Consider the following 25759-nt stretch of genomic DNA (forward strand, 5'->3'; position numbering starts at 1 on the left):
TGCTAGCATTAGAAGAACAGAAAAGAGTCATATTTTAGATGAGGCAAAAAATATTTTTTGCTTCTTAAGTAGAAGTATCACTCAAAAAACCTGTAAATTCTTTCTGCTACCATGACATAGAGGAAAAAGCTATTCTAGTTTCCTTTTTGATTAAAACACAGTGTGATATAGGAAGCATAGATTTGATTCTGGATGACTAAGGTGCAAATGTTAGCTCTAACACTTACCGCCCTAAGGACTTGTGTAAGATATATAAAATTCTTGACTATCTAGAAGATGGGACTCTAAGAGCTATTCTCACTGGTTGGTGTGAGAAGTAAATATAAGACAGGTGAAGCATAGTAGGAATGCCATAGATGTTAGTCTCTATCTCTTGTAGTAGAGTTGTTGGGGGTTGATAAGGCCTCCTTCAAGCTTCAGTGTCAAAAACAATTTGGGGTATGCTGACTCCTTAGGAGAGCACCCCACTAAGCAGGCTCTTGCTTGGTTAAATGATTCTGCCAATAGAAAGCTCTATTTGGGGAGTTCCCGTCGTGGCGCAGTGGTTAACGAATCCGACTAGGAACCATGAGGTTGCGGGTTCGGTCCCTGCCCTTGCTCAGTGGGTTAACGATCCGGCGTTGCCGTGAGCTGTGGTGTAGGTTGCAGACGCGGCTCGGATCCTGCGTTGCTGTGGCTCTGGTGTAGGCCGGTGGCCACGGCTCCGATTCGACCCCTAGCCTGGGAACCTCCATATGCCGCAGGAGCGGCCCAAGAAATAGCAAAAAGACAAAAAAAAAAAAAAAAAAAAAAAAAAAAGAAAGCTCTATTTGGGGTCAAATGGATGGATTCTCTTTAGCTCTTGATTTTTCATCTATTCTTAAGGTCTTAAAAAAAAAACCCTGCTAGATAAGTAAATGCAAGTGTTAAGATAGGGAGGAAACGTGTGTAAACAGCATATTTCTCTCTCTTTTTCTTTTTATGGCCGCACCTGCAGCATATGGAAGTTCCCAGGCTAGGGGTCGAATCAAAGCTGCAGCTGCCGGCCTACACCACAGCCACAGCAACACGGGATCTGAGCCACATCTGTGACCTACACTGCAGCTTGTGGCAACACTGGATCCTTAACCCACTCAGCAAGGCCAGGGATCAAACCCTCATCTTCATGGGACACTATGTTGGGTTCTTAACCCACTGAGCCGCAACCAGAACTCGAAGACCATATCTTTATTAAACAAATTAACCTAGATGGAAACATTTTAGTAAACTGTAAAGCATTATACAGAGGTCAAGTCTAATGTCCTGGGGCATTTAGTCTTAGGCAATGCTCCTTCACATTTTACTGCACACAAACCAGTCTCCCTTAGCTCGAACCCCTCAGCCAACACAGTGAGGTCAGTGATGTCCCACTCAACAGGCCTTTGCAGTGACAGGAAGGACAGAGAAGGCCCTGCCGAGAGCCTACCTCTCACAATGTGGAAACACTAAAGATTTTTGCAACAAAACACTTCTACATTAGCAACTCTTCCCCCTTAAAAACACATACACATAAGCCCCCACACAGGTACACACATGAGCATGTATACACACATATATGCACATGCATAACCCATAGACACACACTTGTATCACATATGCTTGCATACACATTCGTACACACACAGACACATACTGCTGCCAGGTTATTACAAAGAGAAGAGAGTGACTGACTTTTCTTTAGTCTACAGAGAAGATGGGAAAAGGGGGAGTTTGCCTGGCTGATTTTCTCACCAGAGCAAACGAAAGGCAACTAAAGCTAAAGGTAATCGTGACCATGAGCATGACCAGGCTCTGCAGTGATAATTATGGGGACTTAGTCTCAGGATCATTTATTCTTACTTGTTTCAGTGGTTTTACAACCAGAAGACATTCAGAACTCCGTGCTGAGAGCCATTTGATACAGGTGGGCATTCTGGAAAGACGTGGTTTTGCAGTATTGGGGGAGTATATCTGTGTGCTGGGGGAGAGAGAGAGCACACCTGCTCACCCCACATGGTCCGTGCCCTCTAGAAAACACCTTTATAAAGCAATCCAATAACGCTCAGACAGACATGTTCTGAATCATACCTAAACATGCCAGATGCACATTACATTACTTGAAATGTGTGCTTTAATTTGGTTTCTTGACTCTCCTTCCATCTTTAAAACATTTCAATAAAAGGAAGCTGCACATCTTGAGTAAATCACCCTCTCCCCTGACCAATATTATTCTGAGTTAGCATCAAGAGCTCACCAATTCTTTCTGCCCCGGCAAACAAATTGTATACAAAGCAGGCTTTGTGGCTGGAAATGCCCGCTTCCCTTGCCTCAACTTCCCAAGAGTTCTGAGTGCCCTGCAAGCCACAGTCGAGCAAGATTGCGCAGCTGACAGCAATCAGAACTGTGCCTATTTCTCCCTCTTTATTCCCTCCCTCCTTCCTTCTCTCTCTCAATCACACATACACACACACAATTCTGGATAAAACCCAGGTGATTACCTGCTAAGAACTAGCTGCCTTTTTGATAGGTGATGTTGAGGTCAGTACCTGTGATCTGTCTGCACTTTGAGATCAGGGCAGCTGGGGTGGGCAGGCTGAATGAAGCAGGGTCTTTTCTGTAACTGGAAACTTGAGTGGCAGGTCAGACATCATTTGGCTTTGCTGTTCTGCTTTTGGAGATGAAAAAGGCCCATACATAGGTTAATCTCTTAGGTATGTTGAGGACTGCTGAGTTCAAATATTCACTATCTATTGAGACATAAAATGGAAAAAATTTTTTGACATATGTAATCCTCTCTCATCATGTATTCAACCTTCTGAGACATTTAATCAGGTTGTCGTATCTTTTCTTTCTGGGGACTTGGGCTAGTTTGTGACATACAGTCTCTGCAGGCACCAAAATATCATGATGTAGCTGGGCTCTCTTCTTTGTATCAGAAATTCCACTGTGGTTCTCTTCTTTATCTCAAATTAACAAATTAGATGAATGCCAGTCAAAATTCACAACTGGAAGAAAGGTAAACACTAAATAGTTTAAAAATAAAAGAGAATCATTGTTCTAATCAACTTACCTTTTTCAATAGATAAAAACACTCTGGATGTAAGAGGTGACTTAAACTGTAGAATAAATAGGAATGGAAAATGGACAAAGCAAATCTGACTTCAGAACTCTGCTCAAGACCCCAGATAACTCAGTAGTATTTCTCTCCTTTGTTTTCCTCAACTATCACAGCTGTTGTGCTTTTACTAATAGAAATGCTCGTTTTTTGTTTGGATGCACTGTTAAATCTTTCCTCATTTTCATCTGTCTTTATTTCCTTTCACTTTGAATTTGAGTTAAAACTACAGAAATGGAACAAAATGATATATCAAAGATAATCTATACATGTATGACTTTTAAAATTTAATTGTATTTTTGTTATAGTTGATTTACAGTGTTGTGCCAAATTCTGCTGTACAGCAAAGTGACTCAGTCATAGACCAGTATACATCCTTTTTCTCATATTATCATCCATTATGTTCTCTCTCAAGTGATTGGACATAATTCCCTGTGCTCTACAGTAGGACCTCATTGCTGATCCATTCTAAATGGAATAGTTTGCATCTAGTAACCTCAAACTCCCACTCCCTCCGCTTTGGCAATCCCAAGTCTGTTCTCTATGTCTTTTTCTGCTTTTTGTAGATAGGTTCATTTGTGCCATATTTTAATTTTATAAATGAAGAAAAGGAATTTAAATGTGCCTTCTTCCACAGACAAATATCTGCTATGGTAAATTTAATATGAATCTTTCCAAGTTCAATGCTGTATATTTTTAGTTACATAGCTATCCAAAAATAATAGCGATTTTTAGTGTATGTAAAACATTATATAGATTATAAAATGGGGAAGTCTCTCTGCAATGTGCTTTTTTCATTCAATATGACTTTTTTAGATGTGTGCAGGTTGGCGTGGTATATGTATAAATTCATTCTCCTCCACTGTGCCATCATTTTCTGTAATTTGAATATATCATATTTCATACATCCATTCCCCAAAGCAAAGTATTTTAAGTTGCTGCAAATTTTTTTCATTTTCATGAGTAACACTACTAAAATACTCTTGTGTATCTCTTTATGTACATGACTATAATTTTTCCCAGGGAATGTACCCCAAATGAAAATGATCAGTGATAGCGTGCACACATTTTCACTTTTACTAGATACTGCTGACTTGTTGTCAGTAGCAGTTGCACCAAATTTACTATCAACAATGTAGGCAAGCTTATGTTTTTCTCATGGGCACTCGTGAATACCGTTATAAGTAATTGTTACTCATTCCAATTAAGTGGATATAAAGGGAAATCAAAATATTATTTTATTTTATAGTTTCCTGGCTATAAGTGGAGTATCTTTTCAGATGTGTATTAGCCTATTTTTCTGCTCTGTGACCTGCATATCTATTTCTTTTGTCCATAACTTTTGTTTTTTTCTATATTGGACATTGACTTCTCATCTTCCCCTGGTCATTTATGTATGATACTGATGTCAGGCTAAAATCCTGTCTTTAATGGTATCAAGTTGGTTAATTTTTCCTTTTTATGGACTCAATTTTAGTGACTGGACTAAAATATTTTCCAATTTTAAGGGCACAAAGATTTTTTCCCTATACTTAAAGTCTCAATTTTTTTTTCTAATTTATGTCTTTACCCAATCTAGAATTTACTTGTATCTTTGAAGTGAGATAGGGATCCTGTTTGATAGTTTTCTATAAGGAGGGTAGATGAGAGTATTCTCAGATCGCCATTAAGAACGTCAACTTAACGTCGGCTTCCGCAAACACTCGGAGGTCATACTGGACAAAAGGGAATCCCATGAAGCTTCATATCTGTGTAGACACCTGCAGCGCTAAAGCCCCCAGCTTTCAGAATGTCTTCATCTGAAGTTCTCCTCATTTAACCCCATCTCCAATTCTTTACTGCGTTCTCAAATCTTTCCACGGTGCTCGTTAGAACGCAGAACGCTACAATTTCTTGGTCTCTGAAGATTGTCTTTCCTTCTTGCTCACTGAAAAGTGCCCCAAACCTGTGGACACTACCTCTCAGAATTACTCTGGGCCCTGGTTAATTCATTCTCCTCTTCTCCGGGTGAGGCTTTCACTCATTTTCTCTCCTCACGCCTCATACACTCCTTCACCTCGCCTTACTCTCAGGTCATGATTACCATCTACTTTATGGGTATAATCAAAGTAATCAAAAGGAAACTACTTAGTATTTCCACCACCAAACCTACCAGCCTATTCTCCCTACCACCCACAGAGGCTTCCTTCTTAACCCAACCAGTGAACTGTTTCTAAATGTAACTCCTTTACTTGCACACTGGAAGCCCTGCTTACTTCTGTTATGGCACCTACAACTGCCCTTCCGTCTTCTGTCCCATGAACGTCCCTTTCTCTTCTGGATTATCCTCAACAGGGTACAAATAAGCTGTAAGAAATGTCATAAAACTGCCCTAGGCTCCATGTCTTCCTTCTGCAACTCCCTAGTCTCCGACTTTCTTTTATAGTAAATCTCTTTTTTTCAACGTCTCTATTTTCCTGCATGGATTCACACATCTACCTGTGCCAGTCACAACACTGTCTCCAGAGTCTACTGAGATGATACTTAACCGTGTGACCAATCTTGCCAAATCTAATACCTAACCTTTATTTCTCATTTTATTTCAGCATTTAAACAGACATAACTGTTCTCTTCTTATGAAAGACATTATTTTTAACTTGGTTTCTAAGACGTTATTCTCTCCTTTTTTTCACTGACTTCTAATTCTCAATTATCTGTAATGGGATTCACTTCTTATTCATGAGCTCTAACTATTGAACATTCTCTGAGCTCAGTCCTAGGCCCTCTTTCTTTTCTTTTTAATGAAAGACGTCATGCTGCTTCTATGTATTTGGTTTCAAATCTGCTAGAGTTACATTTAAGGCAAGACTACAAGATGACTCAGTTTTCTGAGCATCAGAAGGTCTACATTATTCACAGATTAAGATCAATTACTATAGAGCTGATGGTTTTATTCACACTATAAGCAAAAAATGTCATATTATCTAGGTGATACATTTTATAGAATAAATTAATGGTATGATGCATGTGATATACAGCCCAGATAAGATGAAAAGTTAAATTTCTGGAAAATTAGATATTCTTGGAAACTCTTGCTTATCTTTCTGAGACCAATAATAATCAGAGTAATATTTTGAGAATTTATAGGACACATAAAAATTCTTTCCTTCCAAGGTGCATTCTCAAAAAAAAAAATTGTGACCTCAAGTATTTCATTTTAATGAATTGAAAATGGTTATGTTTTATAGTTTTTATTTCCTTCCTGTCCACGCTTACTTTTTTGGTGATTTCTAACCAGGTCAATGACTTTATATATCATTTATAAACTTAAAGACTACCACATTTAATAACTCTAATGTTGACCTCTCCCCTAAATTATTTTTCTTGTCTTTTGTCTTTTTAAGGCTGCACCTGCAGCATATGGAGGTTCCCAGGCTAAGGGTTGAATAGGAGCTACAGCTCCCAGCCTATGCCACAGCAACTTGGGATCCAAGCTGCATCTGCAGCCTACACCACAGCTAATGGCAATGGCAGATCCTTAATCCACTGGGCAAGGGCACGGATCCAACCCAAGTCCTCAAGGATACCAGTTGGGTTTGTTAACCACTGAGCCATGATGGGAACTCCTCCCCTAAACGCTATGCTCATGTACTCAGAACTTTTTGGCATTTGAATACGTAAGAGGAAGCTCAAAGTTAACATATTTAAGAATGCAATTTATACCCCTGTGCAACCTGTTCTTTCCTATTCTTTTACGTCTCAGTCGAGGCAGCACAATTCACCTTGTTGCTTAGCTCAAACCTGCAAATAATATTTTCTTCTGTCCCTGCCATAATACATATCCATTGCACTGGACTGTCTTAAGCTTCACATTCAAAACATATCCTGAATCCCCCTACTTTTAACCCACTCTATTGTTGCCACGCAAGTCCAAGGTAACTTCATCTCTTGCCAACTTCCCGTTCTTGCCACTATCCAGTCAATTTACAGAGCCACCAGAAGGATGTTTTAAAAGCACAAATAGAAATCTGTTAACCTTTACCTAAACCCCACCCATATCATCCCCCAATACCCAAAATAAAATCCAAATTCATATTCCTCAGTACAATCCTTAAGACATCACATGCCTAATCCTGCCAATATTTCTGACTTTTTCTTCCACTAACAACTTTGCTTACCTGTTCCTCGAACTTGCCAACTTCGTTTCCCCCCTCAGTACAGGTTTGTTTTTCATCTCCTCTTCCTGTCATGTTCCTCCCCCAGATCTTACAAGTATTCATTCAGGTATCTGATTAAATGTAACCATTTCTTTTTTCTTAACTTTTTAGGGCTGCACCTGGAGCATATGGAAGTTCCCAGGCTAGGGGTCAAATCAGAGCTGCAGCTGCTGCCAGAGCTGTGGCAACACAAGATTCTTAACTCACTAAGTGAGGCTAAGGATCAAACTAGCATCCTCATGGACACTAGTTGGGTTCTGCAACAGGAACTCCAAGTGTGACCATTTCAATGAGGCACTTTCTGGACACTGTCTGAAAAATTTCAACCTGAGCATCACTTTCCACCCACTGATACCATCTGCCTCCATAACCATCTTAAATTATACTACAGATTTATGTGTTTGTTTTAATTTTCTATTCCTACTGCAAGGGAAGAATCTTGATAGATTTTGATCATTACTGTTCATTACCAACACCTAGGAGAATACATGCACATTTGTACATATGATAATTAGGTAGATCAAAGAGTGTGGAGATTTTTTTTTTTCTTTTTAGGGCCGTGCATATGGAACTTCCCAGGCTAAGGATCAAATTGGAGTTGTAGCTGCTGGCCTATGCCAGAGCCACAGCAATGCAGGATCTTAGCCACATTTGCAACCTTCACCACAGCTCACAGCAACACTAGATCCTTTATCCACTGAGTGAGGCCAGAGATTGAACCCGTGTCCTCCTGGATACTAGTCGGGTTCATTGCTGCTGAGCCACAATGGGAACTCTGCAGAGTCTTGAGTTAAAACATAACTCAAAAATATTTTTCACGCCTCCCAGTGAGACTGTAGGGTCTGTGTCCCCTCTTCTTGACACTGAATTAATAGACTGTGGCAGAAGTAATGCTGTGCTAGTGTTTCAGCTCAGGCCTTTAGAGATGTATTCGTGGGAGATTCATGGAACCCACAAAAGATCCTTAAGAAAGCAAATGTGGAGCTCCCATCATGACTTTACAGTAATGAACTGACTAGGATCCATGAGGATGTGGGTTTGATCCCTGGCCTCACTCAGTGGGTTAAGGATCCAGTGTTGCAGTGAGCTGTGGTGTAGGTCACAGATGTGGCTCAGATCCCATGTGGCTGTGGTGTGGGCCTGCAGCTGCAGCTCTGATTCAGTCCCTAGCCTGGCAATTTCCATATGCTCAGGTGCAGCCCTAAAAAAGACACACATACACACAAAGAAAAGAGGGCAATCAATCAAGCAGCCACATGGAGAAGTCATGTACAGCTGTTGTTGTCATCATCCTACCTGAGGTTCCAGTTGACAGCCTATATCAAATTGCAGATATGTGACTGAGACAGCCTTCAGATGATTCTAGCCCCCAGCCACTGCAAGCCCCCTACCCTTCCAACTCTCAGCACATGTAACATGGAGGAGAGATGAACTTCCCTTTCCAGGTGTTGTCCACATTGTACGTTTGTGAGCGGAAAAAGTGACTGCTCTTGTTCTAAATCATTTAGTACTGTGACGGAGCAGTGGATAACTGGAACAGTGAATAAATGATTAGTACATATGTTGGTATTTCTCTAGGATGACTGTCGAGCAAGTAGAATCAACTGCCTATTTTGCACAATGGCCTTAGAATTGCCTATGAAAACAGTGCAGTCAAGCACTGGATGGAACAAGCTTTACTCACGCGGAGAAGAGCAAGCAAGTTCATCTTCAGTAGTGGGCATTGGTCCCCCATGGCCAGTGGGTCCTTCTCAGCAGCTTCCAAGTGGCATTTAGCCTGTAGGTTCCTCTCTTGTGAAGCAGCAGCAGGACCCTGTCCTCTCCCTGCTGGGAACAGATATAATAGTGAAGTGGGCTGGGTGCCATGTAATACACACACTCAAGCAAAACAAAGGAATACATGTTGAGGCTGACACTTGGAAAGATATTCCTACCCAAGGGGAAAATCCCAGCACAGTCTATGAGGACTCTGTCTTTGGCAAGGAAGTGTTCTAGACCCAAGGTCCATTATTAGGTGGTTGAATGACTGCGTGTATGAGATGGCCTTCCCCTACAATTACTTATGTAGGTACTTTACTTGTGACCTTGCATAGATGTAACTGGTCTCTATTTTCTTTTGCTTTTAAGGTTAATATGGAATGGGTGTGGTAGATCAATTCTATCACTCATACCAATGACAAAAATCCATATAAAACTAAAGGAAAAAATTGTCTGAAGGCATCAGAGAGTTGCCAGAGGAAAAAGAAAAAGAAAAGCTACTGTAAGATTTTTAAGAAGGGAACTATAGAGAAATAACCAATATTTTCTGGCCTACTGAGTGAGATATTTTCTGATTCTTGGCCTAGAGTTAGATACTGAGAATCAGACAGAGGGGCTGCTCATGAAGTTCGAAAAGTCAACAGAGCTTTTGGCAGTTTCATGGAGCCAAGAAAATAAAAGTTGGAAGCCAAAGTAGCCAAGATATGAGGGTCTTGTTTTCAGAATGAAAAGAAGTGTAAAGAAGACAAACTCTGAGTCTTGGCAGGTTTTTTTTTTCTTTTCCCACGAAGTATTTGATGAATTCTTAAGCTGCAGAGCATAAGAAGAAAGAAGCCAAACAGCAAAACTCGGAAAAATAACGTCAGGGTTTTAAGACTCATGGTGCAAGACAAAAATTAGAGTTCAGGACACACCAAAAAGGACATTATGGTAGATATCCTAAACCCTCAGATGGGGATTGCTCAGAAATAAGGAGAAAAATTACCAAATAAAAGGTAACTTGAGTGAGCTCAGTCTCTGATCGTAGTTTCAGTAGTATCTATGACTTTATCCTCCCCATTGCTTACCTGAGAATAGAATAAACTTCTATGGAGAAGGTAAACTTTTCCAGATCCTCCAAAATTTTTCTAATGTGTATCTGCCATTTATTCAAAAATTAGAAGTCAAACAAAATGGCAAGAGAAAAGAAAAGCAGCAATAGAAAGAGATGGACAGATTGTTCAGTTATTGGAATCATCTGACAAGAATATGAAAGTAATTTTTATAAATTTGAGAAAAGAAATGGGAATATGGAAATCTGTGTGTGTGGAGGGGGGCATACCTGTCACATATGGAAGTTTCCAGGTTGGGGGTTGAATCAGAGCTTCCACTGCCAGCCTACACTACAGCCACAGCAACACCAGATCCAAGTGGCATCCAGGACCTATGCCTCAGTTTGCAGCAGCTCCAGATCCTTAACACACTGAGCGAGGCCAGGGATCAAACCCACATCCTCACAAACACTACATGGGGTTCTTAACCTACTGAGCCACAATGGAAACTCCACAAGATGGAAAATTTTATCAGGAAAAATAATCTTTTAAAAAATCGAATGAAAATTAGACAAGTGTAAAATTAGAGAACTGTTAAAGTAAGTAAAATTAAAAACTAATTGGTTTAATGATAGATTTGACAAAAGAGAAGATTAGTAAAATGGAAGATAGGTCAGTAAAAATATACTTAACATAAAGAGTTCCAGAAGAGAAGCAAAAGAGAATGAGACAAATATTTTAAGAGATATGAGATAAATTTTTCACATGTTAGTAAAAACATCAGGAAACAGATGCAGAACGTTCTATAAATCCAAATGGGAAAATATAAAGAAAGCTACATTTAGACAATCACAAACTGCTAAAACAAGAAAAATTATTTTAAAATAGCTGAAAGGAAAATAATATATTACCTTCAAAGAAGCAATAATAAGCTGACAGTGGACATAAAAATATTAAAATGACAAAAATGATATGCTATGCAAAGAAAAACTTTAAAAAGTTAATGTGGCTATAATACCAGCCAAAATAAGATTTCTAATATTTTCTGCCTTGCATTTAAAATACAGTTGGCCCTCCATAGTTACAGGTTCCCCATCTGCAGATTCAACCAATGGCAACCTGTGCATTATGTTCAGGATCTGCAGTTGGTTGAATCTGTGAGTATAGAACCCTGAAGATACAGAGGGCAGACCATGGGACTTGAGCATCTGTGGATTTGTATAGCTGTGGGTCCTGGATCCAATCTTTTGTGGATTCCAAGGGATGATTATATACCTCTTGCAAAAAGTGTAGAGCTCTGAAATTCTTTATGCTGTTATTAGATTACTCAGTCCATTCAAGTATAATGTAATCAGTGATATATGGAGGTGATTTACAGTCTTAGAATTGTTTACTATTTTTTCCTGACTTTTCTTTTTCTCTTCTATTTATTATTTTTATTAGTTCATTTTTCTCTTACTAGCTTATGAGTTAATGCATTTTTTGTGTTTACACTAGAAATACATGTGTATCTCTACAACATACATGCTTGACAAAAACTAATAAAATTCTAGTTTGTAATATACCTAATAATATAACTTTAAATATATAAGGTACAAAATAAAATGGAAAACCTAGACGAAATGGACAAATTCTTACCAAGGCACAACCTTGCAAGACAAAACCAGGAAAAAAGTATGAATAGACTAATAGCAAGTACTTAAATGGAAACTGTGATTTAAAAACTTCCAACAAACAAAAGTCTAGGGCTAGATGACTTCACAGTCAAAATTTTATCAAAAATTTAGAGAAGAGTTAACACCTATTCTACTGAAACCCTTCCAGAAAATTACAGAGGAAAGAACACTCTCAAGCTCATTCCATGAGGCCACCATCACCCTGATACCAAAGCCAGACAAAGACAGCACAAAAGAAAATTATAGGCCAGCATCACAATAAACAAAGATGAAAATATCCTCAACAAAGTATTAACAAATTGAATCTAACAGTATATTAAAAGGGTCATACACCATGACCAAGTGGGATTCATCCCAGGGATGCAAGGATTCTTCAGTATCAGTATATCAATCATTGTGACACACCACATTAATAAACTGGAGAATAAAAACCATATGCTCATCTCAATAGATGCAGAAAAAGCTTCTGACGAAATCCTACACCCATTTTTGATAAAACTCTCCAGAATGTGAGCATGGAAACAATCCCATTTACCATCACACCCAAAGAATAAAATACCTAGGAATAAACCTACCTAAAGTGGCAAAAGATCTGTTCTCTGGAACTGTAAGACACTACCTCAACATAATAAAGGCCATATATGACAAACCCACTGCAGCTAACATCATTCTTAATAGTGAAAAGCAGAAAGTATTTCTCCCAAGATCAGGAAGAAGACAAGGATGTCACGCTCACCACTTCTACTCATTTTTTTTTTTGCCCCATTTTTGGCTGCCCTGTGGCATATGGAGTTTCTGGGGCAGGGATCAGATCTGAGCCACAGTTGTGACCTACTGTGATGTCAGATCCTTAACCCACTGTGCCAGACTGGGGATCAAACCTATGACAGAGCATTCCAGCGACACCACTGATCCCATTGCACCACAGCAGAAACTCCTCACCACTTTTACTCAACATAGTTTTGGAAGTCTTAGCTATGACAATCAGAGAAGAAGAAGAAGAAGAAGAAGAAGAAGAAGAAGAAGAAAAGGAATCCAAATTAGTAAGGAAGAAATAAAACTATCACTGTTTATAGATGACATCCTATAGAAAATCCTAAAGGTGCTACCAGAAAATTGTTAAAAATCAACAAAGAATTTGGTAAAGTAGCAGGATACAAAATTAATACACAGAAATCTCTTGCATTCCTATACACAAACAATTAAGGAAACAATCCCATTTACCATCACACTCAAAAGAATAAAATACCTAGGAATAAACCTACCTAAAGAGGCAAAATATCTGTACTCTGGAAACTGTAAGACACTAGTGAAAGAATCAAAGATGACACAAACAGATGGAACACTATGCAATGTTATACCAGAATCAATAACGTCATAATGATTATACCCAAGGCAATCTACAGATTCAGTGCAATCTCTATCAAATTACCTATGGCATTTTTCATAGAACTAGAATGGAAAAATTTTGAAGTTGTATGGAAACACAAATGACCCCAAATAGCCAAAGCAATATTGAAAAAGAAAACAGGAACTAGAGGAATCAAGCCCCCTAACTTATGAGTATTCCACAAAGCTACATTCATCAAAACAGTATGGCACAAAAACCCAGAAATATTGATCAGAGGAACAAGATAAAAAGCCCAGAGATAAACCCACACACCTAATTCAACTAATCTATGACAAGGGGGGCAATAATATACAATGAGAAAAAGTCTCTTCAATAAATGGTGTTGGCAAAGCTGGACAACTACATCTAAGATAATTAGAACATTCTCCGATACCATACATGAGAATAAATTCAAAATTGATTAAAGACCTAAATGTAAGATTGGCTATTATAAAACTCCTACAGGAAAACATAGGCAGAACACTCTTTGACATAAATTACAGCAGTATCTTTTTGGATCCAACTCCTAAAGTGATGAAAAGAAAAAGAAAACAAATGGGGTCTAATTAAACTTAAAAAGTTTTTCACAGCAAAGGAAACCATGAGAAATAAAAAAAAAAAACTCCACATAATGGGAGAAAATTTTTGCAAACAAAGCAACCAACAAGGGATTCATCACCAAAATATGCAAACATTCCATATTGCTTTATATCACAAAATAAAAACCTGATCAAAAAATGGGCAGAAGATCTAAATAGACATTTCTCTAAAAAGACAGGCAAATAGCCAAAAAGCACATGAGAAATGCTCAACATCACTATTAGAGAAATGCAAATCAAAATTACAAGGAGTATCACCTCACACCAGTCAGAACTGCAATCATCAAAATGTCTACAAAAATAAATGCTGGAGAGGGTGCTGAGAAAAGGGTAACCTCTTGCACTCTTGGTGGGAATGTCAACTGGGGCAGCCATTATGAAGAACTACATGGAGCTTCCTTAAAAAACTAAATCTAGGGAGTTCCTGTCATGGCTCAGCAGAAATGAATCTGGCTAGTATCCATGAGGATTCAGGCTCAATCCCTGGCTTTGCTCAGTGGGTTAATGATCTGGCATTGCTGTGAGCTGTGGTGTACGTTTCAGACACTGCTTGAATCCTGCATTGCTGTGGCTGTGGTGTAGGCCAGCAGCTGCAACTCCAGTTTGTCCCCTAGCCTGGGAATCTCCATGGGTGATGCCCTACAAAGTCAAAAGAGTAACTAAAACTAGAACTACCTTACGATGCAACACCCCCACCCCTGAGCATATATCTAGAGAAAACCATAATTTGAAAAAATTCATGCACCCCAATGTTCACTGCATCACTATTTACATTAGCCAAAACATGGAAGCAACCTGAGTGTCCATTGACAGAGCAATGGATAAAGAAGATGTGGTACATACATACAATGGAATGTTACTCAGCCATAAAAAAGAACAAAAAAATGCCATTTGCAGCAACATGAATGGATCTAGAGATTGTCTGACTTACTTGAATTAATATGATAAATATACAAATATCATATATATATAAATGATTTGTAAATAATAAAAATGACACAAAATAATTTATTTCTAAAATGAACAAACCCACAGATTTCAAAATCAAATTTATGGTTACCAAGGAGGAACCCATGGCAGGGGGGACTGGAGGTTGGGATTAATACATATACACTATTATATATAAAATAGATAATAAGGACCTACTGTATAGCACAGGGAGGTTTACCTAATGTACTGGAATTTTATGGGGAAAAAGAATGGATATATGTATATGTATAACTGATTCACTTTGCTATATACCTGAAATTAATACCTAAATTCATCAGCTGTACTCCAATAAAAATTTAAAAAAAAGGCACAGAATATAGGAGAAATGTGAAACTTCACACAGTGAACGTCTCTCAATAATAAAGTAGAACTATAGAATATTCACAGCACTATTCACGTCCAAAATGAAAATGAAACAGCCATATTTCTATCAACAGTAGAATAGACAAATTATAAATTTATAGATGGACTATTATACAGTAATTTCTATGAATGAACTACTACAGGTGACACAGATCAATCTTACAGAAAGAACACTGAGTAAAGGAAGCCAAAAACAAAAGATGAAATACTATATGATTCAATTTGATTTAAAAGTAAAACATAGGCAGGCTCATCCATGATGAGAAGATTCACAGTAGTTATTATCTTTGCAGAAGGGGGTGACCGAGAGGTTATATATAATAGGAGTGTCTTGATGCCGATGATGTTCTGGTTCTCAATTGGAATTTGTGTCGTGGAAAGTAAAGACACTGTCGGCTAAGTGTTGACCTCTCTGTGGTTATGTTGGCATCTCTATGGGCGGTTCAGCAATCTATTAGCATTTATTAGCATTCTGTCTAGGATTTTGAGCTGATAATAATTGAGGAGGGACAGAGTGAGGTGGGTGTAGCAGAAAGTCGCAGCGTGGAAATACAAGACGATATACCATGGCAGGAATTTTCAAACTACAGTCTGCACCTGAAGAGTTTGTTGGACTCACAGATTTCTGGCCACTACGTCCTAGAGATCATGATTAAGTCTGCTCTCTTAGCCAGGAATGAGCATTTTAACAAACACTCCCAAGAATTCTGACACAGATGGTTTAAAGACCAGTCTTTGAGAAACACAGAGTAGGAGTAAGGTCATCTTTAGTAGAGGGAACACTTAGGTTACAAAAGTATAAAATCCAAACATAAAATATCACAATATCTTTTAAGCCTTTGGGCTACACAGCCCATGTTCTGATAGGTTCTCTATAGGGTCTCTTTAAGCTCAACTCCTCTGAAAGATTGGAAAGCATGTCACAAAGTAAGTGACAGGCTTTCGGAATACATGCTATTTTTATAAGAAAAATCTTGAATCTACTCTAATTTAAAATCATTTCAAACTTTGGTTTTCCACTTGATAATAAATTATATACTATATATAACAAAATTGATCACAACACACAACTTGTCACAGCACTGTGCTTGGTGATCCCTGGCGTATTCATTAATGGAAGATGGGGTTCACAGTAAGTTTTGAAGAGAATGGCTGAAAAAGCCATTTTTCAGGAAGTTGAAAATCTCTGGACACTATTATTGTTTTTTTTTTTTTTTAAAAACCTGCTCTGAAGCCAAGATCTTTTTGCAATTCCCTTTTAGAGAAGAGGTAAACGAATACTATAAACATTGTGATCATCCCAAGGACACACACACAGTGACAGGGTAGGTATTATAGCATGGATCTCCTCTTACCTGTATAAGAATGTTTGTGACAAGGATTATTTTATTCAACATTCTCTTCTGCTTCCAGTGATTCTTATTTTACTGGAGTACCTCTTATTTGTTTGGTTAGTAATGGTAGATACATAACATATATATATATAAAACAAATTTATATGAAAGCTTCCGATGAACACTTTAAATATAGGGGAGAAAAAAAAAAGAAACCCACACAAATTAAGGATTGAAAAACCAGAGAGAAATTACTGCAATGTTTAACCCATGTGAAATGCTTCATGTTTTAGTCAATTCAAGGGATATTTGATCCAAGTGTATATGGATTCACTTAAATAAATGCTAGCAGTCTAAGTATGGTCTTCAGACACTTGTTCTCAAAAAAAAAAAAAAAAAGGAAAAGAAAAAAGTTCTTACTACTAAAAAGAAGGCTTACCTAAAAGAAGGTTTCAGATAGTTGTACAGTTACAGGGAAAACATTTGCAAGCCTGAAATAACACTGTTGAACTTTTCAAATAGTGTACTATTAATATTCCTCAGTAATCCTCTTTTGATGTTTAAAATCCATTCTTATCTATTCCAGTATACTTGAAATTGTTTCATAGTGGATGGAAACCAGGGTGTAAAATTGTCTGGGAAACATAAAGCAGAGTTTCACAAAGATTTATCCCAAACATCTGCATTAGCATTAGCTGAGCAGCTGTTTATAATTCTACCTCCAGCTTCCCACTCAGGAGTGCCTGACTAGCATCTCTGGGAATCAGGCCACTGATCTCATTTTTTATCAGCCACCACCAAGCTCCCCCTCCCAAGGTGATTTTTGTTCACCCTGTCAAATAATTTAAGTCAGATCAAATAACAAGGAGAAGCCAAATGGGGAATGTGTTATCATAGCAGTCTTGTTCCGAGTGTAATGTCTTCAATAGATCTCTTCTCTAGTCTGATTGGCCAGAACAGGGTCACGTGGGTACATGCACTTGTAAAGGAAGCTGGGAAGAAGGTATTTAGCTTTTCCAGCTTCTACACCACATGAAAGAATGGGAAGAGGGGAACTGAAATGGGTTTGGGTTAGCCAAGTAATATCTGCCACAAAGACCCTGTATTAAAGAACGTTCACAGAAAAAAAAAAAAAAAAAAAAGCACCCTGAAGACACAGATGAGTGCTTTTGTGTGTTGTTCCTCACAAGGAAGAGGGCTGGCTGGGGAGCAGAAAAGAAGGGACCAAGGACCTTTCTTGGTGGGATGAGCATATGCAGAGGAGGCAATCTGGGAAATAGAAGTCTTAGGAAATTATTTGGGAGGGTTGAAGAGGAATTTAATGTTTTCTTTCTGATAATTTTAAAGCAGGTAGTTAAAGAGAGGGGTGTAGCTGTATTTCAGGTAAATGAGCTTGAGCTAACTAGGCTGCAGAAAGCAAATGGGAACTCCTGTGAGCATTTACTCAATCACTTGAGAAATGTAAATATTCTCAAATTAGCATAAGGAAGACTGAAGTTAAATTTAGCAGGCATCCATAAAAACTGTGGAAAATTAGTCAAAAAGTTACCAGACAATACCTAAGCACACTACAATTTAAAATCTCATTTTAATTTGCTGCATCCTTAAGTGTGTGATAAACTGTCATTTTTGAGGTTTGGTTATTTGTGTTTTTAATAATAAATAATGAGATACAAATGTAAATCTCCAAACACAATTTAGAAAAGGGACAAAGCCAATGGACCAGGGTTGTTTAGCATATACCAACCTGATTTTTAGCATGTATTTGAAGCACATTAGAACTGACTCAGGAAAATCAGACATAAAACTAATAATTATAAGGAGGTCAAGGCAGGAAAAAATAGTTCCCTCATCATGATATCAAGGAACAAAGAATATACTGTATTTGACATTTATCTTCAAAAAAATTTTATATTCCAACATTTTAAACAAATAGATAAAGTAACAAATAAATTGGACGCATTTGTGCAATATTAGGCCCTCCTACGGTAAATCAAAAATAGCCATGTGAGGACTGGCTGCAACCCCTCAAATTTAAGTCACTAAAGCCTCCAGAATGTAGCCCTCTTATTGGCCGAATTAAACAGCTACTGTCAAATGGCAGTGTGTTGGACAAAGAGATCTTGAAAAAGGACTATGTGCAAGAGAAGGAAGCAGGGAGGAATCAAACGCTATATTTATTAACATCCAATGAATGCAAAACTCAACACTGAAGGTTAATCAGAAAAGCCAATGGGAAGCAAGGATAAGGAAACAGAGAGAGAGAGAGAGCAGCCCCTGTCTCTCCTTCTTGCAAAGCCCTCTTAAAATTTGTGCTTAAAAATGGCAAGTTAACTTCATAGGCTGTTATTACATGGTAGATGAGACAACTGAAAGGGCACACTTTTCTCCACTACCTTATAAACGAAAGAATGCACATGTATTTCCTAAGTACTAATGAAAGGGAGAGATAGCCTCTCAGTCGTCAAGTAAAATCTAAGGCAAGTCACCATGTGGATTGCTCATATTTCTGGATCAAAAATAGAAAACCTTTTAAATGTGTGCTTTGTTTTTCTGTGTTTTGGCAGCAGATGATAGGACTAGGGTTATCATGTCAGGTAGACTCTGTGGTTAGAGAATGAATCCTCATCCCAGCTTTCCCTTTATCCACTGTGTGAACTTGGGCAAGTCACTAACCTGTTGGCTGACTTTCCCAGTCCCAACGGTTCTTCCTTTCTGCCTCTCAAAAATTCTTCTAAGATAGCACATGATCATTAGTAAATTATTTTCAGGAATTCCGGTCATGGCTCAGCAGTAATGCACCCCCCCAGTATACATGAGGATGTGGGTTTGATCCCTGGCCTCGCTCAGTGAGTGAAGGATCTGGCATTGCAGTGAGCTGTGGTGTAGGCTGGCAGCTGCAGCTCTGGTTCAACCCCTAGCCTGGGAACTTCCATATGCTGCAGGTGCAGCCCTAAAAAAAATATATATATATATATATATATATTTTGAAAAGTTAAAGGCATTACACAAAGAGCATGTCTAATATAATCTTTGACTAAACAGAAACTAAGAAGTTAGGAAATTTGAGATTTCCCCAACCCCTCTAGGCTGGGCTATGGAGAACTCTGCCTCATGTGAGAAAGCACCAACTGGTCACCCAAGAGGAGTTTGCCTACCAGTGCCCTATAGCGAAACTATGCTGAGGTGCATCTGAACTCTTTTCTAAGGCTCAGCTCAGACGTCTGCTTCTGAAAACAAAGAAGCCAAGGTCCTTGGTGTTGTGAGAGTGGACAGAGCAATAGAAGATTAAGGGCCAGTGCTGGTATGTGCATAGCAGGGATAAAAATCCACCCCCATAACAACCTCAACTGCCTGTGAATTATAGGCCAGAAACAAAGAGGGTCATTGACCAGCTATGATCTTTGTTTCCAGTAAGTAGCCAAAGTCAAGAAAAGAGAGAAATCGGTAGGTAGACAGATGATCCAGTGTCTAGCCAAGTCTGTAAGTGAGGGGAGAATGAGAACGAGAGTTTTCCCAGAATGTCAGGCATATGACACATGCAGAAAAGCTCACAGAAGCCAAAGCGAAGGTTTAACAATAACCTACATCGTGACTCCCAGCCATGGCCCCAGATACGAGAGCGCCAAGTGCCTTTGGCAAACAGCAGGCTGTTCTAACTCAGCAAATGGAGGAGAGTTAACACCGAAAGATGAAATAAATGAATGTCAAATGCTGCTTTATAAGACCTCTTAGATCTCATGTGGCCTCACATGAAGGTTCTGCATAAGGGCAGACTTGAATAAGCTACACCAGTTGACCACTTGCACTGCCAAGGATTAGAAACATCAAAGTCATGAAGATGGCTGCTTTGGGTAAGTGAATGAGGAATCAAGAACATGAATCTGCAGCCTGTAAGGGAAGAGGTAGACACCCAATTCTAGGAGGGACAATCTAAGGAGAGACCCTAGTCACCCTGCAGCAAGGAGAGAGGGGCAGTGTTTGGGGTTTCCAGGTAAGCTCAGATTGGTCACTTCTTTCTGAATGTACTTCAGTCTCTATAGCGGAAAATGTCCTTCTCAACCTTGGTGACAAAGCACCTCCACCAAATGAACAGGGCCTGGGTATGTAAAAGATACTTTCTCGAGCTCCTCTCTAGTAGAAAACCATTTCACAGACGAGATGGAGTCCTGGATGAAGAACAGGCTGTGTAGGCTTGCCTGTCTTCAACATGAGTTACTTTTTTTTTTTCATTATTTTTTTTTTTTTTTTTTTTTTTTTTTTTTTTTTTTTTTTTTTTTTTTTTTCTGAACATTATTGCTAGGGTCATCGCTGTAGCTGGCTTCATAGTCCGCTGCTCTAGACCCACCCACTCACCCCAGACCAACCACTGGCAGCTGGATCAACCACATCATGTCTCTAGTCAGATTCGTTAACCACTGAGCCACGACGGGAACTCCTATCTGATCTTTTTCTTAAAATCTCTCAGGGAATCCGGCCCATTAATTGTTGCCCATTTCAATGCCTATTGACTTATTAAAGCTTTTACTTGTGAGGGACATGTGGAGAAGCATCTTTCAGTTGGAAAAGCACGCTCGACATCTAATCATCAAACTTCACAATAATGGTGGCTTTGTGTTCCCCTGCACCCAAGACCACAGTAACAGAATAACACCTCCCAGACTCATCACATGGCTCTGCTAGTTTGTGCAGTCCTCTGGCGGACTTGTATGTTCCCTTTATGGAGATTCTCTTCAATACCAATGACGTCTTTCTCCTCTTGGACTCCAGGCGATACACAGACTTCCAAGGCACCTGTCTATCACACCTCTATGATTGGATGTCAATACCCTTCTTTTTCATTCCTGGAGGTGACTTTATGAGCCCTGGGCTCATACACAGCCACTCTGGTGGTGGCTGATTTCATTCTGCTCCTCTTTCACTATCTGTTTGTATCTTTCTTTTTCATCAGCTTGATAACTGAACAAAGTTCTTTCTGGATTCAAAATCAGAAAAAAAGACAAACAAAACAATATTTACAAAAACTCATAGAGTGAAAAGTTACACACCTGATCCACTATAGGGGGTGGACTACAGCTTTAACAATCTTCAGACACATCCGATTTCTTTTTCTCTGACTGTTTTTTTTGATGTTTTTATGTTGATCTTTTTTTTCTCTCTTTACTTCTGTATCTTGGTTCAAACTAATTTCAACATCCTATTACTTAGCCAAGGGTAAGACTGCTGCCTTATCTGATATTCATCATTGCGTCTGCATTAAGGATATTGCTGAAGAAGAAGTGTATTATATTGAACATAGTGAAAACTTCTGGAAGACATTTCTTGCTAATGTTACAATTAGAATAATTCTGTAGCACTTGATTTTATCTTGACACTGCAAATCGTGTAGTTGATCCTACATTCTTTTCTATGAAAAATTCAGAGCCTAATTTATGTCTTGCTGATAGCACTGGTACAGGATTCTATGTATAACCTTATTCCTGGCACTGTTTTCATTTAGTTCCTGCCTTATTTGGATTTTTCTATTTGATGTTTAAAAGGCAGTTCCGTAGACTGTGAAGAGCTCAATCTTTGGAGGAGGACCCATGTTGGCTTATATTCTGGATACACCCTTGCTGTGTGACCTTCTCATTTCCTCTCTAAGCCTCATTTTCCTCATCTGGAAAATTATGATAAAACAGTATCTGTTCCTTTTTATATGTTATTATGAGAATAATGCATATAAAGCATGTAGCATAGTGGTTGGCCATGATCACATCTGTGTCAAGAAATAGAAGCTCCCATGATTACTACCTATGTTTATCTCTCACACTCTTAGGCTGTACCAAATGCAAGCCTCTCTCCTCTGATTCCAAATCGAGTAAGCCTTTCACTATATCACACATCTTCCCTGTGACTCACATTTCCAAAATTCTTTCATTTAGTCTCCAGCAACTGCATGAATCACAGTTTAAAAAAATCCAATATTTGGGGACATGGACACCATACTAAATGCCAATCATTTCCCCGCTAGACACTATACAGCATCAAAATCTCACAGATTGAGGAAATCCTAATGAATTGTCCTCTTGCTTAGTTGCTTCTTTTTATAGCCCCTGGTTGTTTCCCAAAGCAAATTACCCTCTTTTCCTAAACACCCTGCTTACCAACTCATCACCCCTTCTCTCTCTACAGGTGGACATCAACGTTATCCACGCTTCCCTCTTCCCCTTTATATGTAATACATCACTCATCCTGTAAGAGTTTACTTTACTGCCTCAAGTCCTCTCCATGCCTCTGGGTTTCTCTGACAATCATCTATGTGACCTACTTGTCCTCCCTCTCACTACTCAAGCTACACTACCCTGCATATCACAACCACATGCACAATAGGGTACATTTTGCTCAATAGCAAAAAAAACAAAAAACAACAACAAAAAAAAAACGAAACCAAAAAAACAACCCATCCAAAAAATGAGAAGATTGAAATAGATGTTTCTCAAAAAAGACAGATGACCAAAAAAAAAAAAATTCACATGCAAAGATGCTCAACATCACTAATTATTAGAGAAATGCAAATCAAAATGACAATGAGGTGTCCCTTCATACCAGTCAGAAGGGCCGCCATCAAAAAGTCTACAAATAAAGGGTGTGGAGAAACCAGGGCAGCTTCAAGGTTATTTCCTCTCCTCCAACCTCAGTGTCCTTTGTGTAGATCCTGGATTAGATGGATTCTCTTCACATATTCTCAGTGAGAGACTTGAGGACTGGAATTGGTGGAGGTTGACTTCATTTTCTTTTCAGGAACATCACCACAAGGTCCCTTAAATTTAGTGCCATACTCCGTCCATCTTTAACCCTTAGAAATGTCTGAACTAGATGAGGACCCAATGTCTTGGTCAAGTATACCCCCAAACTTCAGAAGACACATAACAAATACCTTCTCCCCACAGCAAACAAGAGAAAGACAACAGTGAACACTTACAGTGGTAGCGGGAGCCTGGAGTTGTGCTCCACACAAGCAGCTGGATCATGTGACAGCTCTGTGCTGGGGGACATTCCCTCTGGGGCTCTCTTACCAGCTCCCGTTGAGGGAGCAGCCCAAGTATGAGCAGGACTCAGGGGGCTCAACAAGAATACAGCCTGAAAACAGATGCATCTCCCCTTCTTTCAGTCAGCTCAACCCAAGAAGGGCAAAGTATACCTTCTCCAGCCCCATAGAGAAGTATTAATAGCTTCTCTATTAGCAATGTACCCCCAGTAATACAATGTCTCCCCTCCTTTCTCAATTTCTTATCATATTGATGTACTGGGAGGTGGCTACTGCTATTGCTGGCTCACTGCCTAGTTTCATTAAGGACTTATGTAGTAGTTTTTGTCCTCAGTTTTGGACCTTAACTCAGGTGACAGCAGATGACCCACTGGACATCTTGTCACATATAAAAGTATGCCTTGGATCTATCATAATAATGACTTTGATAAGCCTCAAATAGCTTGTGATCAAAATGTGTTGTCAGACATAGAAAACAAACTTACGGTTACCAAAGGGGAAAGGGGGAGGGAGGGATAAACTAGGAGTTTGAGATGAACAGATACCAACTACTATATATAAAATAGATAAGCAACAAGGATGTACTGTATAGCCCAGGGAATTCTATTCCATATCTGGTAGTAACCTATAATGGAAGATAATCTGAAACACACACACACCTGAAATCACTTCGCTATGCACCTGAAACGAACACAATATTGTAAGTCAACTACACTGCAATAAAAAACTCATTTTAAATGTTGCATTGTCCCTGACTAGCATGAAAAATACTGTTTCAGTTTTGTCACTGAGAAGTGCTGGGCCACAGTAAAGAGAACTCTAGGGAGTGAGCCAAACCAAGATAACCTTATAGAGTCGTGTAAAGTAAAGATTTGCTCCTTTCTCTGGAAATTCTGTCCAATAATGCAAAAAGGAGGTGGGGGGGCAAGGAATGAATAATCTGTTTTTTCTTTCTACATGGTCTTACTCATAACATGATTGCTTGGCACCTTCGCTTTGCTCTGGTGGACACCACCTAAGAGCAGTTTCTGTTGACTTCCCTGCAGTCAGTTTTTGTGTCCCTATGATACGGAGAGAGCCAGCTACAGCATAATTAAAGTTTCGTGCCATGGCGAGTAAACACATATGGCAAGTAAGCTGAGACAAAACAAGGCACCACATAGCAGATGTGAATGTAGTAGCATTGGGGAAAAAACGCCTTTGCTGTTTCTTCTGCTCCTTACTCTTAGGAGCACCCATTGCCGTAGCAACACATTAAGCCTCCTTTTACTTCTTGAGTCAACATAAAGTGGCAGAAGCAGTATCAAGTATTAAAACTCACAGGAGGGATTAACAATAACATTGCATTTAACAAGACAACATAATAAACAGATCCGCCTACTAAATTTACCTAGTGCAGCATCTGTTTTCAGGGAGTGCAAACTGCCTTTTAGAGTCTGTTCTCATTTCTGCAGCTCTCACTGTGGGGAATGTGAAATTCAAGCATCAGCTTCCTTCACAGGAAACTGAAAAATCATCTGCCCAGTGAATTATGGATGGAGTCACGATAACGGAGCTAGTTTCTTTTTCTCTGTCTTAGTCAAGCATTCTTCATCAATCCTCACTGCCTTTTCTGAGGAATTAAATGATCTTCCTCCCCTGCAAAACCAAATCAAAGGACAAGTGAAATCTCCTAGAGCTACGTGTCCCAGGACAGTAGCCACTAGTCCTATGTGGCCTTTGAGCACTTGAAATGTGGCTGAACCCAACTGAGATATACTGCAAAATACAAAATACCAGAGTTTCTGTTGTGGTCCAGCAGGTTAACAACCCAACATAGGGTCCATGGGGATGTGAGTTCAATCCCTGGCCTCACTCAGTGGGTTAAGGATCCGACGTGGCCGTGAACTGTGATGTAGGTCTCAAATGTGTTTCATATCTGGTGTTGCTGTGGCTGTGGTATACGCTGGCAGCTGCAGCTCCAATTTGACCCCTAGCCCTGGAACTTCCATATGCCACGGGGGGAGCCCTAAAAAGAAAAAAAAAAATTCACACCAAATTCCAAGTATTTAGCATAGGAAAAAAAATAATGAAAAAGATCTCATTAACAGGTGTTTATGTTGACTGCACATTAACAAGGTAACATGTTGGCTATGTTGAGTTTCTTATTTTTTTAATGTGCCTACTAGAAAACTTAAAATACCATGCATAGCTCTCATTGGTGGTGCACAATACATTTCCACTGGGCTGCAGCTGAAACCATCACCCTCTAGGGATGCTGATTCATTTCCTTCCCCACTT

The 25759-nt window shown here is 39.1% G+C and overlaps 1 long non-coding RNA gene across 1 annotated transcript in view; it reads right to left on the reverse strand.

Annotated features, from left to right (window-relative positions):
- The window catches only part of LOC106505291, a 48116-nt gene continuing 23520 nt past the window's right edge, over positions 1164 to 25759 (reverse strand). The window contains exons 4-5 of the long non-coding RNA XR_001299568.2: positions 8993 to 9135; positions 1164 to 2662 (exon numbers count right to left, since the gene is read on the reverse strand). This is a non-coding gene — a long non-coding RNA (uncharacterized LOC106505291). The remainder of the gene's footprint in view (positions 2663 to 8992; positions 9136 to 25759) is intronic.

The sequence above is a fragment of the Sus scrofa genome, chromosome 11, assembly GCF_000003025.6.
Source record: "Sus scrofa isolate TJ Tabasco breed Duroc chromosome 11, Sscrofa11.1, whole genome shotgun sequence".
NCBI lineage: Eukaryota > Metazoa > Chordata > Mammalia > Artiodactyla > Suidae > Sus > Sus scrofa.